We start from the raw sequence: 17,880 nt of genomic DNA, 5'->3' as shown, positions 1-17,880 counted from the left end.
AAAAGCCACAAAGACATATCATAAATCTAATATATATATAGTGTATAAATCCCACACTGTCTGCGTTAACCTTTAAATAGCATGAAAATCAGTCACACATAAATTAAAACTCCCAGAGACTAAAATACAATGGCCTTATTTACACTAAGCTTTGAAATTCTATAAAGAAGGCATACACCTTTGTTTACTAAAATAGCCAAGTTTCTATTTAAAACAATGAGTACTGAACTTTCATTGTCTCACCTGAAAGTAAAAACAAACGAAGTGGCAATTCCCAGGAACCGATTCTGTTTAGAAAATCAGAAACAATAGCTAACCACAACAAGACCAGACAGATAGAAATTTAAGATATTAACATTCCTAGTCTAAAACCCATGGAAATGTAGGTGTTCATATATATATATATATATATATATATATATATATATATGAATGAATAAATATATAATTCCTAACAAATTGTAATAGCAGGAGTATGTGTGTACGTGTATGTATGTATATATATATATATATATATATATATATATGAATATGTGGATATATGTATATCTTGAAGATTGAAATAGATAATCATATCATGTGTGGGATCATATTGTCCAGAGACACGTAAACATTTATCTGGTGGGAATAAGAATATTATTAAATATTACCTCATTAAGTTATTAATAATACCATATTTATGATTAATGTGATGGGTTTAACTGATCATGGGGCGGGAACTCAGATGTAAACAACAGAAACCACATCTCAAGTCCTAGCCATCGCCCACTTCTTGAACTGACCAATGGTCCCCGGTGCACAGGATATGTCCCACCCCCGAACCAATGGAAGAAGAGCACACAGTGTCTATTGTATTATGTTTTGATCTACTGAATAAAGAGCGAGCTGTAGGCCAGGTCACTATCACAAACTCTTAACGCTTTAAACCTGATTAGCGGAGGACCGGGACCGGGAAGCACGCGCGATCATTCACACGTATGTACATTGACTGTAGCCATTATTCTGTTATAGATTTATCTTGTTAGCCTGTAGTGTATAATGTGTACTGTTTTACCTTTTGAAATAATCCACTGTGGCCTTAGAACCCTGTGGTTCAACTACATATCGGTGTTGTGTCCTCATTTCCCTGCTAGGGTTTAAAGCGTATTTAACTGTATAAGGTTTATAAGTATTGATAAGGTGTACGCACTGCGGGTACTTTATACCATCAGCGCTACTTAAGGTTTAAGGTATAACATCATAGCAGTGCTTTGCTGCATAAAGGTTTAAAGTGTAACCATATTATTACATTGTATTACTAATAAGGTTTAAAGGTTATCAATTGTGTGTACGCGTGCTGTGCGTACTCTGTACACTCAGTGCGGCGTGTGTACGCCAAGTACATACCACGTACGGCACTCTGTACGCAAATAGCGTACAAAGTGCGTAGCGCGTGTATTCAGGTAAAAGTGTATCTAGAGGTATAGCTTTATGGTTTAATATAATATCGACATTATCAATTGGGAGCTCTCACGGGATATCACGTTCTTAATGATGCACTGTACATTACAAACGCGGCTGTAATTGACTGGCTAATGATGGACGCATCGCAAAATGTTGACGAAAAAACATCCACGTTAATGTAATGTTGTGGTATCAGTAAGATGCTGATATGAAATTTAAGGGACAATTCATTTCTCATAATATTTAAGATGCTAAACTGTATTTTTATTGTTGCAAAACAAGGTTCAAAGGTCATATTGTGTTTGATTCAGATTGGATTGTTTATCTGTTTAAGTAGGTTTAAAAGTATATTTAAAAGTTGCTGCAAAGCTTTGATATAGTTTTATTTTTAACTCAGGCCTAAAATAACTTCAGGGGCTTGCATGGTGTGTGATTTCTTTGTGACAAAGGAAGCCGCATGGTTTGTCCTCCATTTTGGACTAACCACATGGCCTTTCCACCATTTTGTGTAACCCTCATGGATGTGGAAGGGGGAGGAGCCGCGGCCATGTTGGGAAGGTCATTTTTCTAAATGGCTGATTTTCACTGCCCGGAATAATCAGCTCTCCCTGGTCACAATCAATCACCATTTATGAGTTACCAATGCATTTATTTAACCCATGCCATAGTCAATTACAAATAGTTTCAGATGGGGCTTAATGAAAGTTAATAGTAAGATGAATACTTGATGTAAGAACCACACACAGATATAAACAAAGGTGTTTTTTTTACCTCTAAGATTCAGTTAACTCTGCTTGCTATAAGATAGCCATTGAAATGCAAATTAACCTGTGTAACTGGTTTTTCCTAGCAGTGAACAAAAAACCACCTTTACAGGCAGCTAATAGCACATAGCATTCATATGCAAATTAGAAGCACTTAATGGGTAAATGAGTCTCAGGAGACCAGTGAATGGTACATATATATAATATTATAATTATGTGTGTGTTTATATCAATGTATGTTCTGCAAGATAGCTATCCAATCTGAATCATACCATTTGAATTATTGATGATTATTAAATTCATTTCGACCTGTGCTGAGAAATTTGTTGCTATTTAGTTAAAACATAGACTATATATTAAGGGAGTAAAACGTAAAAACACATATACAGTCTGACCTAGTTAAACAGGTTTATACAGAAAGATACTGTGTTGTGTTAAGTAAACGATTATAGGTAATATCGCTTACATTTATAGAAGTGTGGGATTTGTACTATTGCGGACGTACGGTCTTTTGTATACGTGTCTCGGACAAAGTACGGGACTGCGTACGCAACGTAAAGACGTACGCACGATCGCGTGGTTACGCAACGTGCGTAAGGATACGGTCGCTAAGTACAAATTACACAATAAGCATTGTTTAGTTTAGGCGCGAAACGGTAGCCACGCGATAATAGCACAAATTGCTCAGTGTCCAAGATTTAGTTTAAACAAAACCTTTTTTACTGCATTACCTCTGGTACTAATGCTGTTCACCTGAATGAAAGTTAATTTTCTGTACAGAAAAACCAAAAAGTGTATTTGAGTGAACGAACGTGAGTGTGCAAACAATAAAGGTTTTGTGGACCCAGGGAATTCGGGATCCCGTAGGAGACCACACCAGATGAGTGGACACTTGGTGGCGTGAGAGTGACTTGCTCACGTTAACATTGATTAAAGTACAAAGGAGCAAAGTAGTAGATATCGCAGACCAAAGGTCAGCAAAGGTATAGAGTACCGCAGACCGGAGGTCAGCGAGGTTTTTGTTTAGAGAGCGCAGCCCAGGTGGTTGGCGTAGAACCCATACAGGCCCATTCAGATACTCTCCGGCTGAGGTTTCGCAGCCTGAAAAACGATTCCATTGGTCGTACGGCGGATAAGTAACAGTTACCTATACACTGTGCGATTGGACCGCGCGTTCGTGGGTGCAATATTTAGCTCAACGTGATACCCTTTTACGACCTTTGCGTAAAATCGCGGGATCATAAGCGCTAGGTGTAGCACACGCAACGTGATTTGTGTAACAGTTTTTTATTTTTAAGGGAGTTTCTCTGGTCACTGAGGAAATCTCCAACAACCAATATTTACTGGGAAGGGTAAGTTACTCCCATATACTTCCAGTGAATAGAGGTTACACAGGGGCCCTAGGTTGGGTACGTACCGGCGCTGACGACAGTGTTTAGGTGTATTGGCCAACGTGGGCGTGAGTGGGTGAGAGCACTCGTTGAACTTTCACCGTTGCCTTATATTGAGTATTTTGTTTTTTTGTAGGAATTAGCTGAGAAGGCAATACCTGCAGAAGATGGGGGCCAGTTGCTCAAGTAAGGGACGATCAACCAGGGTTCAGGTTGATATTCCGCGGTCCAAGGGGTCGGCGAGGTACATAATGTGTGAGAAATATGGATCAAACGCAGAGGTTTTATGCAATGAATGGGAACGTATGACTGTGGAAGATAGGGAACCATTCCCTAGGGTAGGCAGTTTTGAACCAGAGGTGTTGCAGAATTTAAGGTTTAGGATATGTCTGATAAAATCCCGAAAACAAAGGGTCAGACACACAAACTGTTTAAATTTATGGCAGCAAGAGGGCGATATGCAAGAGAAATTAACATATGCAATCGGTTCCAAACCTAGCGGGAATGAGAACACAAACACACCATTGTCGACACAGGTCGAAGGGGAACAGAAGGCTACAGTCAATGATACATCCGTAAATGATAGTAATATGAAAGAGCAATGTATTAACCCTAACTTTTGCAAAATCTATCCTGTTTTGAAGTCTCTCCAAGGTTTTAGGTCACAGGAAGATGATGGAGTCAGCCAAATCGCAGCTCTCCTCCAAGCAGTCATGTTGCAGGAAACTCAGGTGGGACCTGTCCAACCAGGTAGTGCAGTAACAGTATTCCCCAATGAAAGAACGGGTGAGGTCACAGCTACCGGTAAGTATGAGACAGTTCATTGCACAGAAACAACACCACACAGTTAACAGATTAGGAACGGAATGGTAGGATTACACCCTGTCTTGGAAATAGTAACTCCCAATGGGGGAACCGATAGTCAGGGAGTAGTCCTCACCGAGAATAATGCAATGTATTGCGCGTGGCCCAGAGATGAGCTGCGATCAATCATTTCAGAAGTCCCCAACCCTCGGAAGCATTTAGCCAGATGTCAGAAATTTATCAGAGATCTGGGTAATGTGTATGAACCAACAAACCAACATTGGCGGACATTTTTGAAAGCATGCCTACTCCCTAAAATTGACACCCAAAAAAAAAAAAAAATTACCACTGATTGTAGGCTAGAGTCGAATAGTCCTATGACTGACAGAAACAATCAGGAAAATATAGAACGAATTAATAAGCAACTAGAGTTGTGTTTTCCCACTGAGTGGAGAAGAATTTTCTCCATAAAACAGAGGAAAAATGAAATGACATCTGATTATTTCCACCGAGCACTGCAGGAAATGGATAGATACATGGGGGTATTAGATGCAGGGAACGATGAAAATTACAGAAAGGTAGCTGTGTCTGTGCTAATGGACGGACTCGATCAGACAGTGAGGGACAAAGTACAAACATCTTTGCCTGGTTGGAGAGGGGTCACAGTAGCTTGCCTTAGAGAGTGCACAATTTAACATCATAGGAATATTGCTAGGCGTAGAAAACTGCGAGAGGAGAGGCTGAGGATTGAAAGTATGCAGGCTCTTACACCAAAGTCTCATCAGCCCAAACCCCAAAACCCTAGTAGTAACAAAAGACCGATAATATGTTACATTTGTAAAAATAAAGGACATTTTGCTAGAAATTGTAGGAGTAGTAGAGCACATAGCCAATATAGACCCCTAGACAGAATAAATAAACCACGTTATTAAACACATAGACAGGATCAAGGGACATATAGTAAGGAATCACGAGCAGTATAGAAAAACACAGATTCGGTTAATGGGAAGAACAGAATAAATGCAACTTTACCCTTTTGACAGAACATACGTAGATTAGGAGGAGGCTTCTAAACTTCTGCTTCTCTCCCTCTAGCAGAAGTGACCTCTAAGTAATTTAACAGGAGTTTTGTTAGAGATGGTATACATATAGAGTGCTCCCACCCAGGAAGCACAAAATATGTTAAAATATCCACGAAGACTAATATTGCATTTCACTGTTTTAGAAGCATGTCCATCACAGGTAGAGGAAATTATCTCAAAGATACCGGGTTCCCTATGAACTTAGAATGGACAAGACACTTGATTGATGGCTGGGATAGTCCCAGTAGAGATATAACACACATAGAATTTTTTTTAAGGGAACAGCCTGATTAGGGAATCATTCCCCGTAGTGCCCAATCCAGATGTCAAACTTTGTAAAATCTTCTTTGTTACTAAACTCTGTGATTTGTCTTCAAAGTTTCCTCTTCATCTCTGACGTTCACAGGACAGAATTACAGCTCAAACGTCACATGTCTACTCGGTCTTTTCAGAGGTCTGCCCAAACCCAGTATATCTCACCAGCATCACTGTGCCTGGCCATGCACAAAGGGTGGAGAGTGGAAATACTGGTGAAGGGAGACTGTGCATAGATACCGATAGACATAATGGTGTGACAGCCTGATGGTGAACCAGGGCCGGATTAAGCCTTTGGGGGGCCCGGGGCACCTAAGAGAGGGGGCCCTTATATCAGCACCGCCCCCCTGGTGTTGCGACACCCGCTGTATGTGTGCCTCCTTTTCCTGCACCTCCATGAATGGCAGCAGTGCAGGTCGGATAGATAGATAGATAGATAGATAGATAGATAGATAGATAGATAGATAGATAGATAGATAGATAGATATCTGTGTGTATAGATATCTATCTATATGGATGGATCTATCTAGGCATATCAATATACCACTCTATTATATGTAGTAAAAGATTCTGCCCCAAATCCTTCCCTCTTTCCCCTCTCTCAGCAGCAACTCATCACCTCTGCTTCTTATATATTTGAAGATCCCCTTCACCCATTATGTATTTTAATGATCTTTCCCCCCTTAAATATGAAATATTTTCTCACCCTCCACACTTTATGAAATATATAAAGCGATACAGACTGCTGCTGATTGGAGTGGGCTGCGTTCTGTTTAGTCCTCTAGATCCCAGCATAGTCAGTCAGTCCAGCCTCCCTCTCTCTGTCACCGACCTTCAGAAGCACAGCACTGGTGTCTGCTTGTCATCGGTGCCGCTGGAGTAGGGGAGTGAGAGCAAGTACAGGCAGGTGCAGGTGTCTGGGACGATATTACTTCTCTCATGGGCTCTTCCGCCGCTGCAGCTCCCTGCGCTGCTGTGGACAACTGCTGCACTGCTGCTGTGGGTTGCTGATTGCAGCAGAGCTTGGAGAAGCGGAGCTCGTTCCCGTTCAGCAGCTCCAATAGGGGGGCCCCATGACACAGAGGACCCGGGATTACTGACCCCCTAGGCCCCCCACTTCCGGCTCAATGTGTGCCTCGGCTGCCCGACACCTCCACTACCCCCCGGGTCAGCTCCTCCCTTCAAGACGCGCGGCCAGTCAGAGAGCCGGTGGAAGCACAGCAGCACATAACAGGTGCGGCGCTGTTGCGGCACTGAAGATCGTATTTAAGGTCTGATCTGTGGTGTGTGGCAGGGGGCCCTCTTTAATTGGGGGGCCCCGGGGTACTTACCCCCTGTGACCCCCCCTTAATCCGGCTCAGGTGGTGAACGCAAATGTGACAAATTTTCTTTTTATTATTTTCTCTCTTTCACTTTCCACGGATGGTTTACTTCACACAACTGATAATACACAACAGTTAAACACATTGTAATGCAAGAGTCATGTTCCCTATAGAAAGGTCGCTGACTCGGAGAACATCGTATCACTGGAGTGTCTGTTCCAGGAAGGTTGAGAGGCAGGACTATTGTCACGACACCTGAGCGCGGAGAACAACAAGATCAGAGGCGGTTGTCGCACCAGTTTTCTTTTTCCTTTTTATTATTTTCTCCATCTCCCATTACCTTCCTTTCCTCCCCCTTCTTGTTCCCTTTCTCTCCCCTTAACAAGATGGACTTACCCCAAGAGACTGCATTCCCGGATTTCCTGTTAATCCTGTTGTTGACGAGAACAATCTGTTTCGGTGAGAGTACCAGAGAGGTCGAGAAAGGATCTGGAATGGGTTCTGATGGCAAGGACGGATTTGTAGAATTCCAAGAGCAACACACCCATCGAGCAAAGGCGAGTATCAGAAAACGATCTGGTAGTCAGGAAACTAGGAGGCACTGTGAAGGGTTATTGGCTGAGGAAGATTGCATTTGTAGGAATTGTGAAAACATAGTTGAGGATGGGTGCATCCAGAGATGTCAGTCCAGCCTTAATATCAACATGGACCGTCATCCATTGAGTGACTACCACTCACTAGTGGGTAAGGTCTTAAACCAGACAGAATGCTGGGTGTGCTCACAAGTACCTCAAGGTCAGAGCAAGTCAGGACTAGTACCGTACCCTTTAGCAATAGATGAGGTACTCGAGTTACGGGGTGGGAGACCGGTGGACAAGAAATGTAATATTTCTAGGCCCCCTAGTTTGAAGCTCCATCAGTATCACGTAGATAGATCCTTATTATGTTTCAACATTTCCAATTCCCGAAAGCCGGGAAATTGGGAGGTGACATGGAATAACCAGACCATGGCATTTTCGCACAGAGCTGATAGGATACCCATAGATTCTGAACTTATACGCCAAATAGCCAACAGTGGAAGGTATTGTCGGTACAGGTATACTCAAGGAAGTAAGACAATGCGGGTTGGAGAAGTATCACCAGGGTACTGTGCGCATATCATACAGCATGATACGTGTACTGAACAGATGAGAGAGATAGGGATAGGATTTTTCACTTGGAAAGTTTGCAATATGGTAATGTCATATTCTGTCCCATATGTTCTCCCCAATGATGCTTATTTCATATGTGGGAGGAAGGCGTATAAGTGGCTTGCCCCAAACTCAGAGGGATTGTGTTACATTGGAAGAGTGTTGCCAGAGGTTATGACCATAACCCATGATAAGATGAAAGACGTTCACCGCAGTGCTCAAGCTCCTTATACTCATACTCACTATGAACACATCGTTAAGAGACACCTCATAGATAGGACAGAGCACGTAGCCTCTGATTTGATACACGAATCCACCGGGATTCAATTCCTTCTCGCATTAGATATCACCCGTACTGCCAGAGGAATTATAAATTATAGGTACATCCATGCGCTAGCGAATCTGATAGATAATATCACTGAGATGTATGACGACACCTTCAGGATTACGGGAAGGGAGTTGCAAGCTTACAAAACGGAACTGATCCAGCACAGGATGGTCCTCAATTATATCACAGCCGTGACGGGAGGGTACTGTGTCACATTGGCAACTCAATATGGTGTGAAGTGCTGCACGTATATTGCAAACAGCACTGACGACCCAACTGAGATCATTGATCAAAAGATGGACGATATCTTGCAGTTGAAGTGGGAGTTCCGACGGAGACACAACCTTTCCCTGACTGCTGTGAGTAATGAACTGACCGGCTGGGTCTCATGGTTGAACCCACGCAATTGGTTCTCAGGTTTAGGAGAATGGACTCAAAATGTCATTATGAGTGTAGGAAAGTCTCTCCTTTGTATCCTGGGAGTTGTCATAATTATTGGCTTGATATTTAGGTGTGTTCGAATTTTAACACGGCGCAAGCGCAGTACAAAAGTGATGAGTTTAAGGAGCAGGGGTATTGCTACAGCAGTAGATTTAATTTATGACCCATCTATAGAAACGATGTTGTGATAAGGATTGCAAATGAATTCCACGGCCCGTTTCTTTCACCCGTTTTTCCTTTGTTTTCCCTCAGCAAAAATACACCCATCCGGAAAAGACTTCAATCAACACCCAAGAATGATTACGCAAATGTTATGTGAATGTATTTTTGATATGTTTCTTATCGTCATCTCTACAACCTTCAGGTAGTGACACACATAGTCGACAGGTGATATCCACATATTAGCATTCACATATGTTCCCCCTCCATGTATCATCAACTAAATGTGCACCCCATTTGTTGGAACAAGAAGCCGAAAAGAGCTCGGTAGTGTTTGTTGGCCCACTTACAGACCCTAAATACGGGATAAGAAGGATTTAATGTATACTTCGCAATACCTCGAAGCTTATCTAGAACATATACGGCACGATGATACATGCCCCTCAGACATGGATTCATACATACATGCTTTTTACTATCCCACTAGGTCATACATTTCCTACCTACCCCTCTCTCCCGATTACCCAAACTTCTGTAGATATTGTATTGATATTTTTCTGTTTAGTGATTAGATAGTGGCAGTTATTGTTGACTACCAAAGGGTAGACTGTCAAAGTCGAAAAATATTCCAGTACACACATCACGTACAAACCACACACACATGCCCGCTGCGCATGCACTTGTTCCGCCATGCGTGCACATATTCGCAAATTGCGTGTGGTCGCACCCACGGTCCTGCGTGGTTTGAGCGTGGTGTGAGTAATTACAGTGGAGTTTGTACTCTCATGGAAAAGCCACAAAGACATATCATAAATCTAATATACATATATATATATATATATTGTATAAATCCCACACTGTCTGCGTTAACCTTTAAATAGCATGAAAATCAGTCACACATAAATTAAAACTCCCAGAGACTAAAATACAATTGCCTTATTTACACTAAGCTTTGAAATTCTATAAAGAAGGCATACACCTTTGTTTACTAAAATAGCCAAGTTTCTATTTAAAACAATGAGTACTGAATTGTCATTGTCTCACCTGAAAGTAAAAACAAACGAAGTGACAATACCCAGGAACCGATTCTGTTTAGAAAATCAGAAACAATAGCTAACCACAACAAGACCAGACAGATAGAAATTTAAGATATTAACATTCCTAGTCTAAAACCCATGGAAATGTAGGTGTTCATATATATATATATATATATATATATATAGATGGTTGGAATAGGCGGCACTCATAGGAATTTTCAAAGCAGAAGATAATCAGACTCAGCAGTCAGTGTAGTCAACGTTTCAATTTAGTAAATAAATTTTCGTCAGGACATTGTCTGCATATATATATATATATATATATATATATATAGAGCTTCAATAAGAGGCGGCACTCAGTGACTTTTTCAATAATCAAATGCGTGTATTGTGGAACATCAACGTTTCGGGGACCCCCGTCCCCTTCATCAGGATAACCCAACATGACAAACAACAGTGTTTAAATAGATCACACTCACCCCCCTTTTTTCTCGCGCTGTCCCGTTGCAAACGCCGTTGGCCACGCTGCTCCGGCTTCCTGTCTGGCGTCCCGGCGCACATCCTGTGACGCGGTCCTGCCGTCTCGGTTGCCAGGCAAGTAGTCATGACGACGCTATAAACAAACAGACTGCGATTCAACTTAAACAAAAACTGAAATCCTGTGCACCGCAAACAATATAAATAACAAATTCAATCTTTAACATTCTAATATCTGGTATTGCACCTGCAGCATAATCGGAATGTAATTGTCATAAAACAAACATGTGTATTAAAATGAATCATCATAACAAATTTATATAAAAAATCGGAATCTATATGAGTACTCCGTAGTGAATTGTTAAAATAGTTTCTGTGACCTTACCCCTCAATTGTTTCAACCTAATAGACTCCCCGCAATCTACCACCTCTTATCGGGGCCCATTATTAAAAATAAGTCCTGCCGTCTCTTTGTGATTACATAACAATGACCTAACTTGATGTTCCCTTATTGTTTTAAACAAGATATCTTCATTGGCCCATATTTTGCTATTGGGTGCTCAGATCAACCCTTTTTGTGCTCCAACCTTACTAGGTTATCTATTTACTCTATAGCTAATTGCTAAATACAGGGTTTACGCCATAGCTCCCCTACACCTAGTCGCATCTCAAAACGATTTCTGGACCAACTTAAAGCCATCTCCTCCCATACGGGGTCATCAAAGGAAATTTATCAGCCCCAGATTATCATTGAACCCGCCTGGTCTGAGGGTATTCAATTTATGAATCCATCTCGACTCAAGCTGTAGGAGTTGCTTACCCCTATTGCCACCTCTCACTGATTCTGGGACGTGGTCTATAATTCGGTGCTTCAAAGTGGCCATGGTATGTTTGGCTTCCAGGAAATGGCGGGCCACCGGTTGGTCGCCTCTTCCCGTCAGCAATGCGTTTCTAATGGCTTGCCTATGTTGGGCCATCCTGATTTTAAATTGGCACTCTGTCTTTCCCACATACAGCCTGCCACACGGGCAAATTATCACATAGACCACAAATTTTGTGGTGCATGTGAGTGGCCATCTGATGGGGAATTTTTTGCCTGAAAAAGGATGTGATATGAAATCAGCAGGTGACATGTGTGAGCATGTGGTGCACCCTGTGCATTTAAAGCAACCATTCTTTCTTGTCATGAAATTTTTGGGATTTTCTTTGAATTTGGCCATGTCAGTTTTTACTAAAATGCTCTTAAGACTCCTCCCCCTCGCATATTTCGGTAAAATGCGTTTCTGTTTAAACATCTGTAACTCGGGGTCCGTGGAGACAATTGGCCACCATGATCTCATGCTTTTTTTCATGAATTCACTGTTCACATCGAATTCACTAACCCACGGGATTACATTAGTCACATCTTTGCCTGTGCGGGATCTTAGTAGATCCTCTCGTTTGTGACCCAAGGCCTTTTTCCTCGCTGCTTGTAAAAATTGTCTTGGGTAACCCCTCTCACCTAATCTGCGTTCCATTTCATCCATTTGTTGGATAAGTGCATGCTCCTCATCACAGGTCCTACACACCCTCAGGAATTGCGAGTATGGTAGTCCTGTGATGGTGGCTGCAGGATGGAAACTATCATGCCTGAGTACCGTGTTGCGGTCTGTGGGCTTTTTATAGAGACTGGTGTGTACAGTCCCCTCCCTTAATTGAATGCAAATGTCTAGGAAACAGATCTCAGCATTGCTATAATTCATGGTGAACTTCACGGGGCTGTTGGATAAATTGTGTTTCTCTATTAGTTGCTCCAAATCTTGTATTGCCCCTCGCCAAAATATCAAAAGGTCGTCTATGTATCTGTAGTACAAAAACGACCTTTGGGCTATTTCTGGCCTCTCAAAAAACAATGTGCGTTCGATCTCCCACTTGACTGCGTTCACGAACGAGGGTGCCACCGAAGAACCAATGGCACACCCCGTTCCCTGTCTGTAGAACTTGTTATCAAACATAAAAAAATCACTACTTGCAATAGACTTATTTTTAACACAGAGGAACGTTAATTCACCTTGGAACATACATCCAATCAGGACTGTGTGAAGTACTACAGTAACAGACAATTTATCAAACATCAAGTGCGTTAATAAGGAACTGGGACGCCACGTTCCTTTCAAGCATAACACTTGGACATTACATTTTACCCCATGATATTTTGTGTATGCACGCATATACAAAGTATCTACAAAGGCCTCCTTTTTTTGTTTATGTCTTTGCTTGTTTTTATTTTATAAGTTTTTTCAACATCGTTGTTTATCTTCTCTGCATCAATCAATAATTTTCTTCTTGCATTTTTTTCTTCCTCTTTTCTTTTTCCTACTTATTTATCATATCAATAAGAGTCAGCAAATTTGTTTGCATTTACATTATATAGCCTATCTCCATTAAGAAATGCCTTATGACTACAGACACCACGGGGGACTTCACCAATTTGCCCGTAGCAAGACACTTCAAAGAGGCCGGGCACACGATTAATCAACTCAAATGTTGCATCATCGACCAGATCCCACCACTCCAGCGGGGCGGCGATCGTGACAGACTGTTACTTCAAAGAGAGCTTCAGTGGATTCACAGACTTCATTCTTTGACTCCCATTGGCCTCAATGAGGAGTTTCGTTTAGGTTGCTTTTTGTGAAGCAACTCATTGAATGATTTTTTTGGTTTCATTTCATTAGACACCGCCGTGTGTCCAGTCCTTTTATTCATGTGTTTGTTTATTCAGGCATTGTGTGACCACTCTGTGCCCGTCTAGACACCGCCGTGCGTCCAGTCTTTTGCTTTTGTTTGTTTATTCAAGCATTGGATTATCACTGTGTGCCCAGTCACTTACACACTTCATGTTGGGTTTGGCTGGGCAATTTTGAGTCTCGCTATTCTATACTTTCCTTATTTCATTCTTTTGTCTCCAATAGGAACAGGCCCATTCCATGTCAGGACCGCTCGGACATTTCAGTGATTTCTACAGCCATACCACACTGGATGACGTCCAATTCCGTCCGATCTTGGAAACTAAGCAGTGTTGGGCCCAGACAGTACCAGGCTTGGAGACGGCCTGGGAATACTGGGTGCTGTAACTACATCACCTGGTTATACGCGGTTGAGGATCACGCAGAGGCCTTTCTTCATGAGTTTTTCTCTCTTTTTTCCCCACTTTTGATGCATGCTCCAGTGTCTTCCTTTCTTCCTTATCCCACCACTTTGTTTTTATCTACACACATTATACATGGCATCTGGGCAGGTCTGGTTTTCACCGGCTTGCCCTGTATGCCATTCTATCCCTTGCTTCACTCTTCTCAATACACCGGAGACCACATCCTGCTCCATCTTTGCCCCGTGTGTATTCCTCTGCAGCCTTGCACTTATTGCACTTCGTAAGGGTCTTTCTGTGGGTTCGCTGTCTTCTTGCCATCCAGTCGTTGCCGCTGGGTATTATACACCTTCACCCATTATCCATCTCTAAACCTGCATTTAATATTCCGGCTGGTATTGTTCCAGCCTGTGATTGATAACTTTATTATATCATCGTTATGTGTCCCCAGGATTCTGGGCTCAGTGGCTTTCTCTAATGGTTTTTGTTACCCCTTAAATGTGAATTGATAGCGGTCCCATACGTTTTCATATTCAGCATTGTTTATTTCTTTTACTTCATTGTTATGTTCCGTCCAGACCCTTCCCATTTTGTTTTGATATGCACCCTTGTATTATGCATTTTGTCATCCCTCTCCCGTCCCCCCAGTGAGCGTCAGTGGTGCTGGCCTGGCTCCCCTGTGCTGCGAACAGCGCACTCGAGCTGTTGCCAGAGAGCGCACCAGCTTTATGTACCTTGGTTACCATGCGACGGACCAGGAGATGCGGGGGAGCCGTACACGGAACTTGCCCCCGCCCCTCTCTTCCGTCATTGGTGGATTACTGTTTTTGATTTTGGTGCCGTTTTTTGTTTATATCCCTGTGCATTACTCAGCTCTTGTAGCCCCTGAGGATGACCTAAGTCGGTCGAGACAGCTGTCGGGCTGTAGGCTGTGCCTGTATGTACGCTCATTGTGTCAACATGGAATAAACCTTTGGTTTTCTTTTCATCAAAACCGTGAGTGCTGGCTTGTTCTGCTTTTTCCTTTATTGGATCAAGTGTGTGCCTTTATATATATATATATATATATATATATCAAAAGAAATCAATCCGGCACTCCACTCCCAATGCGTACAGCAGCTGCGGTGCCCTCCCAGCCAGAGACAACAGAGTCCAGGGTTTACACAGCAACAGTAGGGGCGGCACTCAGTCCAGACTGCATAACTAGTTAAAAGTTTTACTTTATTAGGCCAACATGTTTCGAGGAGTACTCCCCGTCCTCAGGGCCAGACAACCCACCAACTACATAAAACAGTACTTATATACAAAAGACAAGACAAACACTAATGCTAATCGTACTCACCTGCTCCACGGCGCTGCCGCCCGCCACCTCGTCCGGCCGCACGTCCGCGTCGCCATCCGATGACGTCACGGCGCGCCGCGTCGCAGGCGAGTACCCATGGCAACCGGGCGATACTCCGCTCGGTCACCTACAGGGAGGCAATGGGAACAAAAAGCAAATATTAAACATAACATACAAAGTTACATAAAGCATATTAAAAACAAGAGTGTACAAAACAATCCTGAAAGATAATACTAGACTGGATAATTGCAACACCTAACTAGGTTAATGCCTACAGTGCTAATATAAATGAGCATGATTCTAAAAAAGATCAAACCAAGATAATACATACAAGACTGATTTGTTAAAGCATGGCTGCAGTACCTGATAAAGGAATAGGGGGAATGATTAATGGGGGAGTTTTTAGAGGAAACACTGCAGGCCCAGGTTCTCATTGAGACCACCGGGTGACAGTGTACCCAATTTATAAATCCATCTGGATTCTTTTTGTAACAGTAGTCTGTCTCTATTCCCGCCCCTGATCATGCGGGGGACATGATCTATCAGGATGGCTCTAATACTGGCTACCCTATGGCCCAGAAGTACACAGTGGCGGGCAAACGGTTGCTCGCTGTCTTTATTTTCAAAAGCCTTCTTTATGGCACTTCTATGGAGAGCCATTCTCTCACGGAACTGCCTAATGGTCTTGCCAACATAGGCAAGACCGCATGGGCACGTGAGGAGATACACAACATGAGTAGTAGTGCATGTTAAACGGTGTTTAATGGGAATTTTACGACCCGTGGAGGGATGGTTGAAGGAAGTGCCTACCAAGAGTGTATTGCATGTGGCACATCCCAAGCAGCGATAACACCCAGCCTTAGCTCGCAGGAAGTGAGATTCTCTATTGCTAGCCAGCTCCGTGATGTCTAATTTAACTATACGGTCGCCTATATTCCTTCCTCTGGTGTGACTCGGCAATAACGCCGTATTCACCATGGAGGACATGGCCCCGTCAGTTTGTATAACTGGCCACATTTGTTTAGCTTTTTTTACTGTTTGTCTACTCTTGGTGGTGTATTTATTAACCCAAGGAAACACTTCTCTACTACATTGTATACGAGCTTGGCCAGACTGCAATGCCTGCTGTCTGGTCATGTCTAAGACACGTTGTTTAGAAACCTCCAAGTCCCCCATAGGGTATCCCCTTTCAGCAAATCTGTGTTTCATGATGTCTAGTGCCCTACCTGTCTCTACTGGGTCAGATGTTATTCTCCGTACCCTCAAAAATTGAGAGTATGGAAGTCCCCTCAGTAGGGGAGCTGGGTGGAAACTGTGATACTTAAGTACGGTATTCCTATCGGTTGGTTTTACATACAACGAAGTATCAAGCCTGCCATCCTTATGGGAAATGGTCACGTCCAAATAGTTAATGGCCTCTTTCTGCATAACATAAGTAAACTGTACTGGATGACTGGTCATGTTATGAATATCCAGGAGGGAAATTAAGTTTTCTGTGGGACCCTGCCATAAGATGAGCAAGTCATCTATATAGCGTCTGTAGTAGAAAACCTGCATGGATACCTCAGGGTCTATGGAAAACATCTGGCCTTCTAGTTGATACATAAATGCATTCGCGTACGATGGGGCCATATATATATATATATACAATTATTTATTTATTTTTTAGTGTGTGTGTGTGTGTGTGTGTGTGGGGGGGGGCCTGGCTATTTTGTCAATCCCGGGCCCCACAATTTCTGATGGTAGCCCTGCCTCTTGCCATGCACGCAATTTGGCTGTAACAGGGCTTCATCATTTAGCCAAATATCGGACAGGGCATGTTGACAATCCTGCTGGTTATGCAGGGTTTGGTATTAAATGCCTGGTGTTCGGGATGCCGAAGGCATAGGAGGGTGTAAGTATTTTAACCCACCACCCTACCCTAAACCTCCGGGGGTGGTGGCTAGAGCTAACTCTCGAAGGTGGGGTGGGCATTGAGAACAGGTGATTCACCTTCTATCATCTGTATACGTAAAAGTGAAAGTATGTATGTATGTATGTATGTATGTATGTATGTATGTGTGTATGTTTGTTCTTCATAGTCTCCTACATGGATTGATGGATCTGGACCAAAACGTGGTAAATATACCCTTCATTATACAACTTAAAATACTGGCAGGGTTTAAACAAAACAAAATCCACCTCTTTTGGGGCCAGGGCCATATATCTGATATATACAATATAAAACTAGCTGTTTTACCCGTTCCTGGCACAGGAGTTTCAGATTTTTTTATGGTTGTAAATATAAATGAGTATTAAAAATTTGGTAAATCTATAGAGATGTAAATTTGAGACGTCTTAATGTAAGTATATATTAATCCATGGTTCTTGGCGTTACCCGAGGAGCACCTGTAGCAGATACAGTAAAAAGTGACAGGACTATTTTTGTAGTTTTTTAAATTCTACACACTGGAGGTGCAATCCAAATTTTGATCCGACTGCTTGTTTGGGTGTTATCGTTCATGCAACGCAAGCCACTCATTGGTAATGATGTCATTATGTCAACCCCCTTTTTACCCCCTTAGGGGAGTTTTATTAAAGTTCTAATTACGCAATTTTCTTATTTCCCACCTGATTTCATCTCCCTAACATATCGGGAAGTAAGAGAATTAGTGATAA

At 42.4% G+C, this 17,880-nt stretch overlaps 1 long non-coding RNA gene and 1 pseudogene across 1 annotated transcript in view; one reads left to right on the top strand and one right to left on the bottom strand.

The window, feature by feature from the left end:
• Nucleotides 1–17,880, bottom strand: part of LOC134970154 (uncharacterized) — a 177,029-nt gene that overhangs the window by 112,843 nt on the left and 46,306 nt on the right. Inside the window, exons 2-3 of the long non-coding RNA XR_010189696.1 lie at nucleotides 15,223–15,349; nucleotides 10,756–10,889 (exon numbers count right to left, since the gene is read on the bottom strand). This is a non-coding gene — a long non-coding RNA (uncharacterized LOC134970154). The remainder of the gene's footprint in view (nucleotides 1–10,755; nucleotides 10,890–15,222; nucleotides 15,350–17,880) is intronic.
• On the top strand, nucleotides 13,750–13,869 carry LOC134971303 (5S ribosomal RNA; annotated as a pseudogene).

The sequence above is a fragment of the Pseudophryne corroboree genome, chromosome 11 (assembly GCF_028390025.1).
Source record: "Pseudophryne corroboree isolate aPseCor3 chromosome 11, aPseCor3.hap2, whole genome shotgun sequence".
NCBI lineage: Eukaryota > Metazoa > Chordata > Amphibia > Anura > Myobatrachidae > Pseudophryne > Pseudophryne corroboree.
This window is presented reverse-complemented; position numbering and strand designations above follow the sequence as displayed.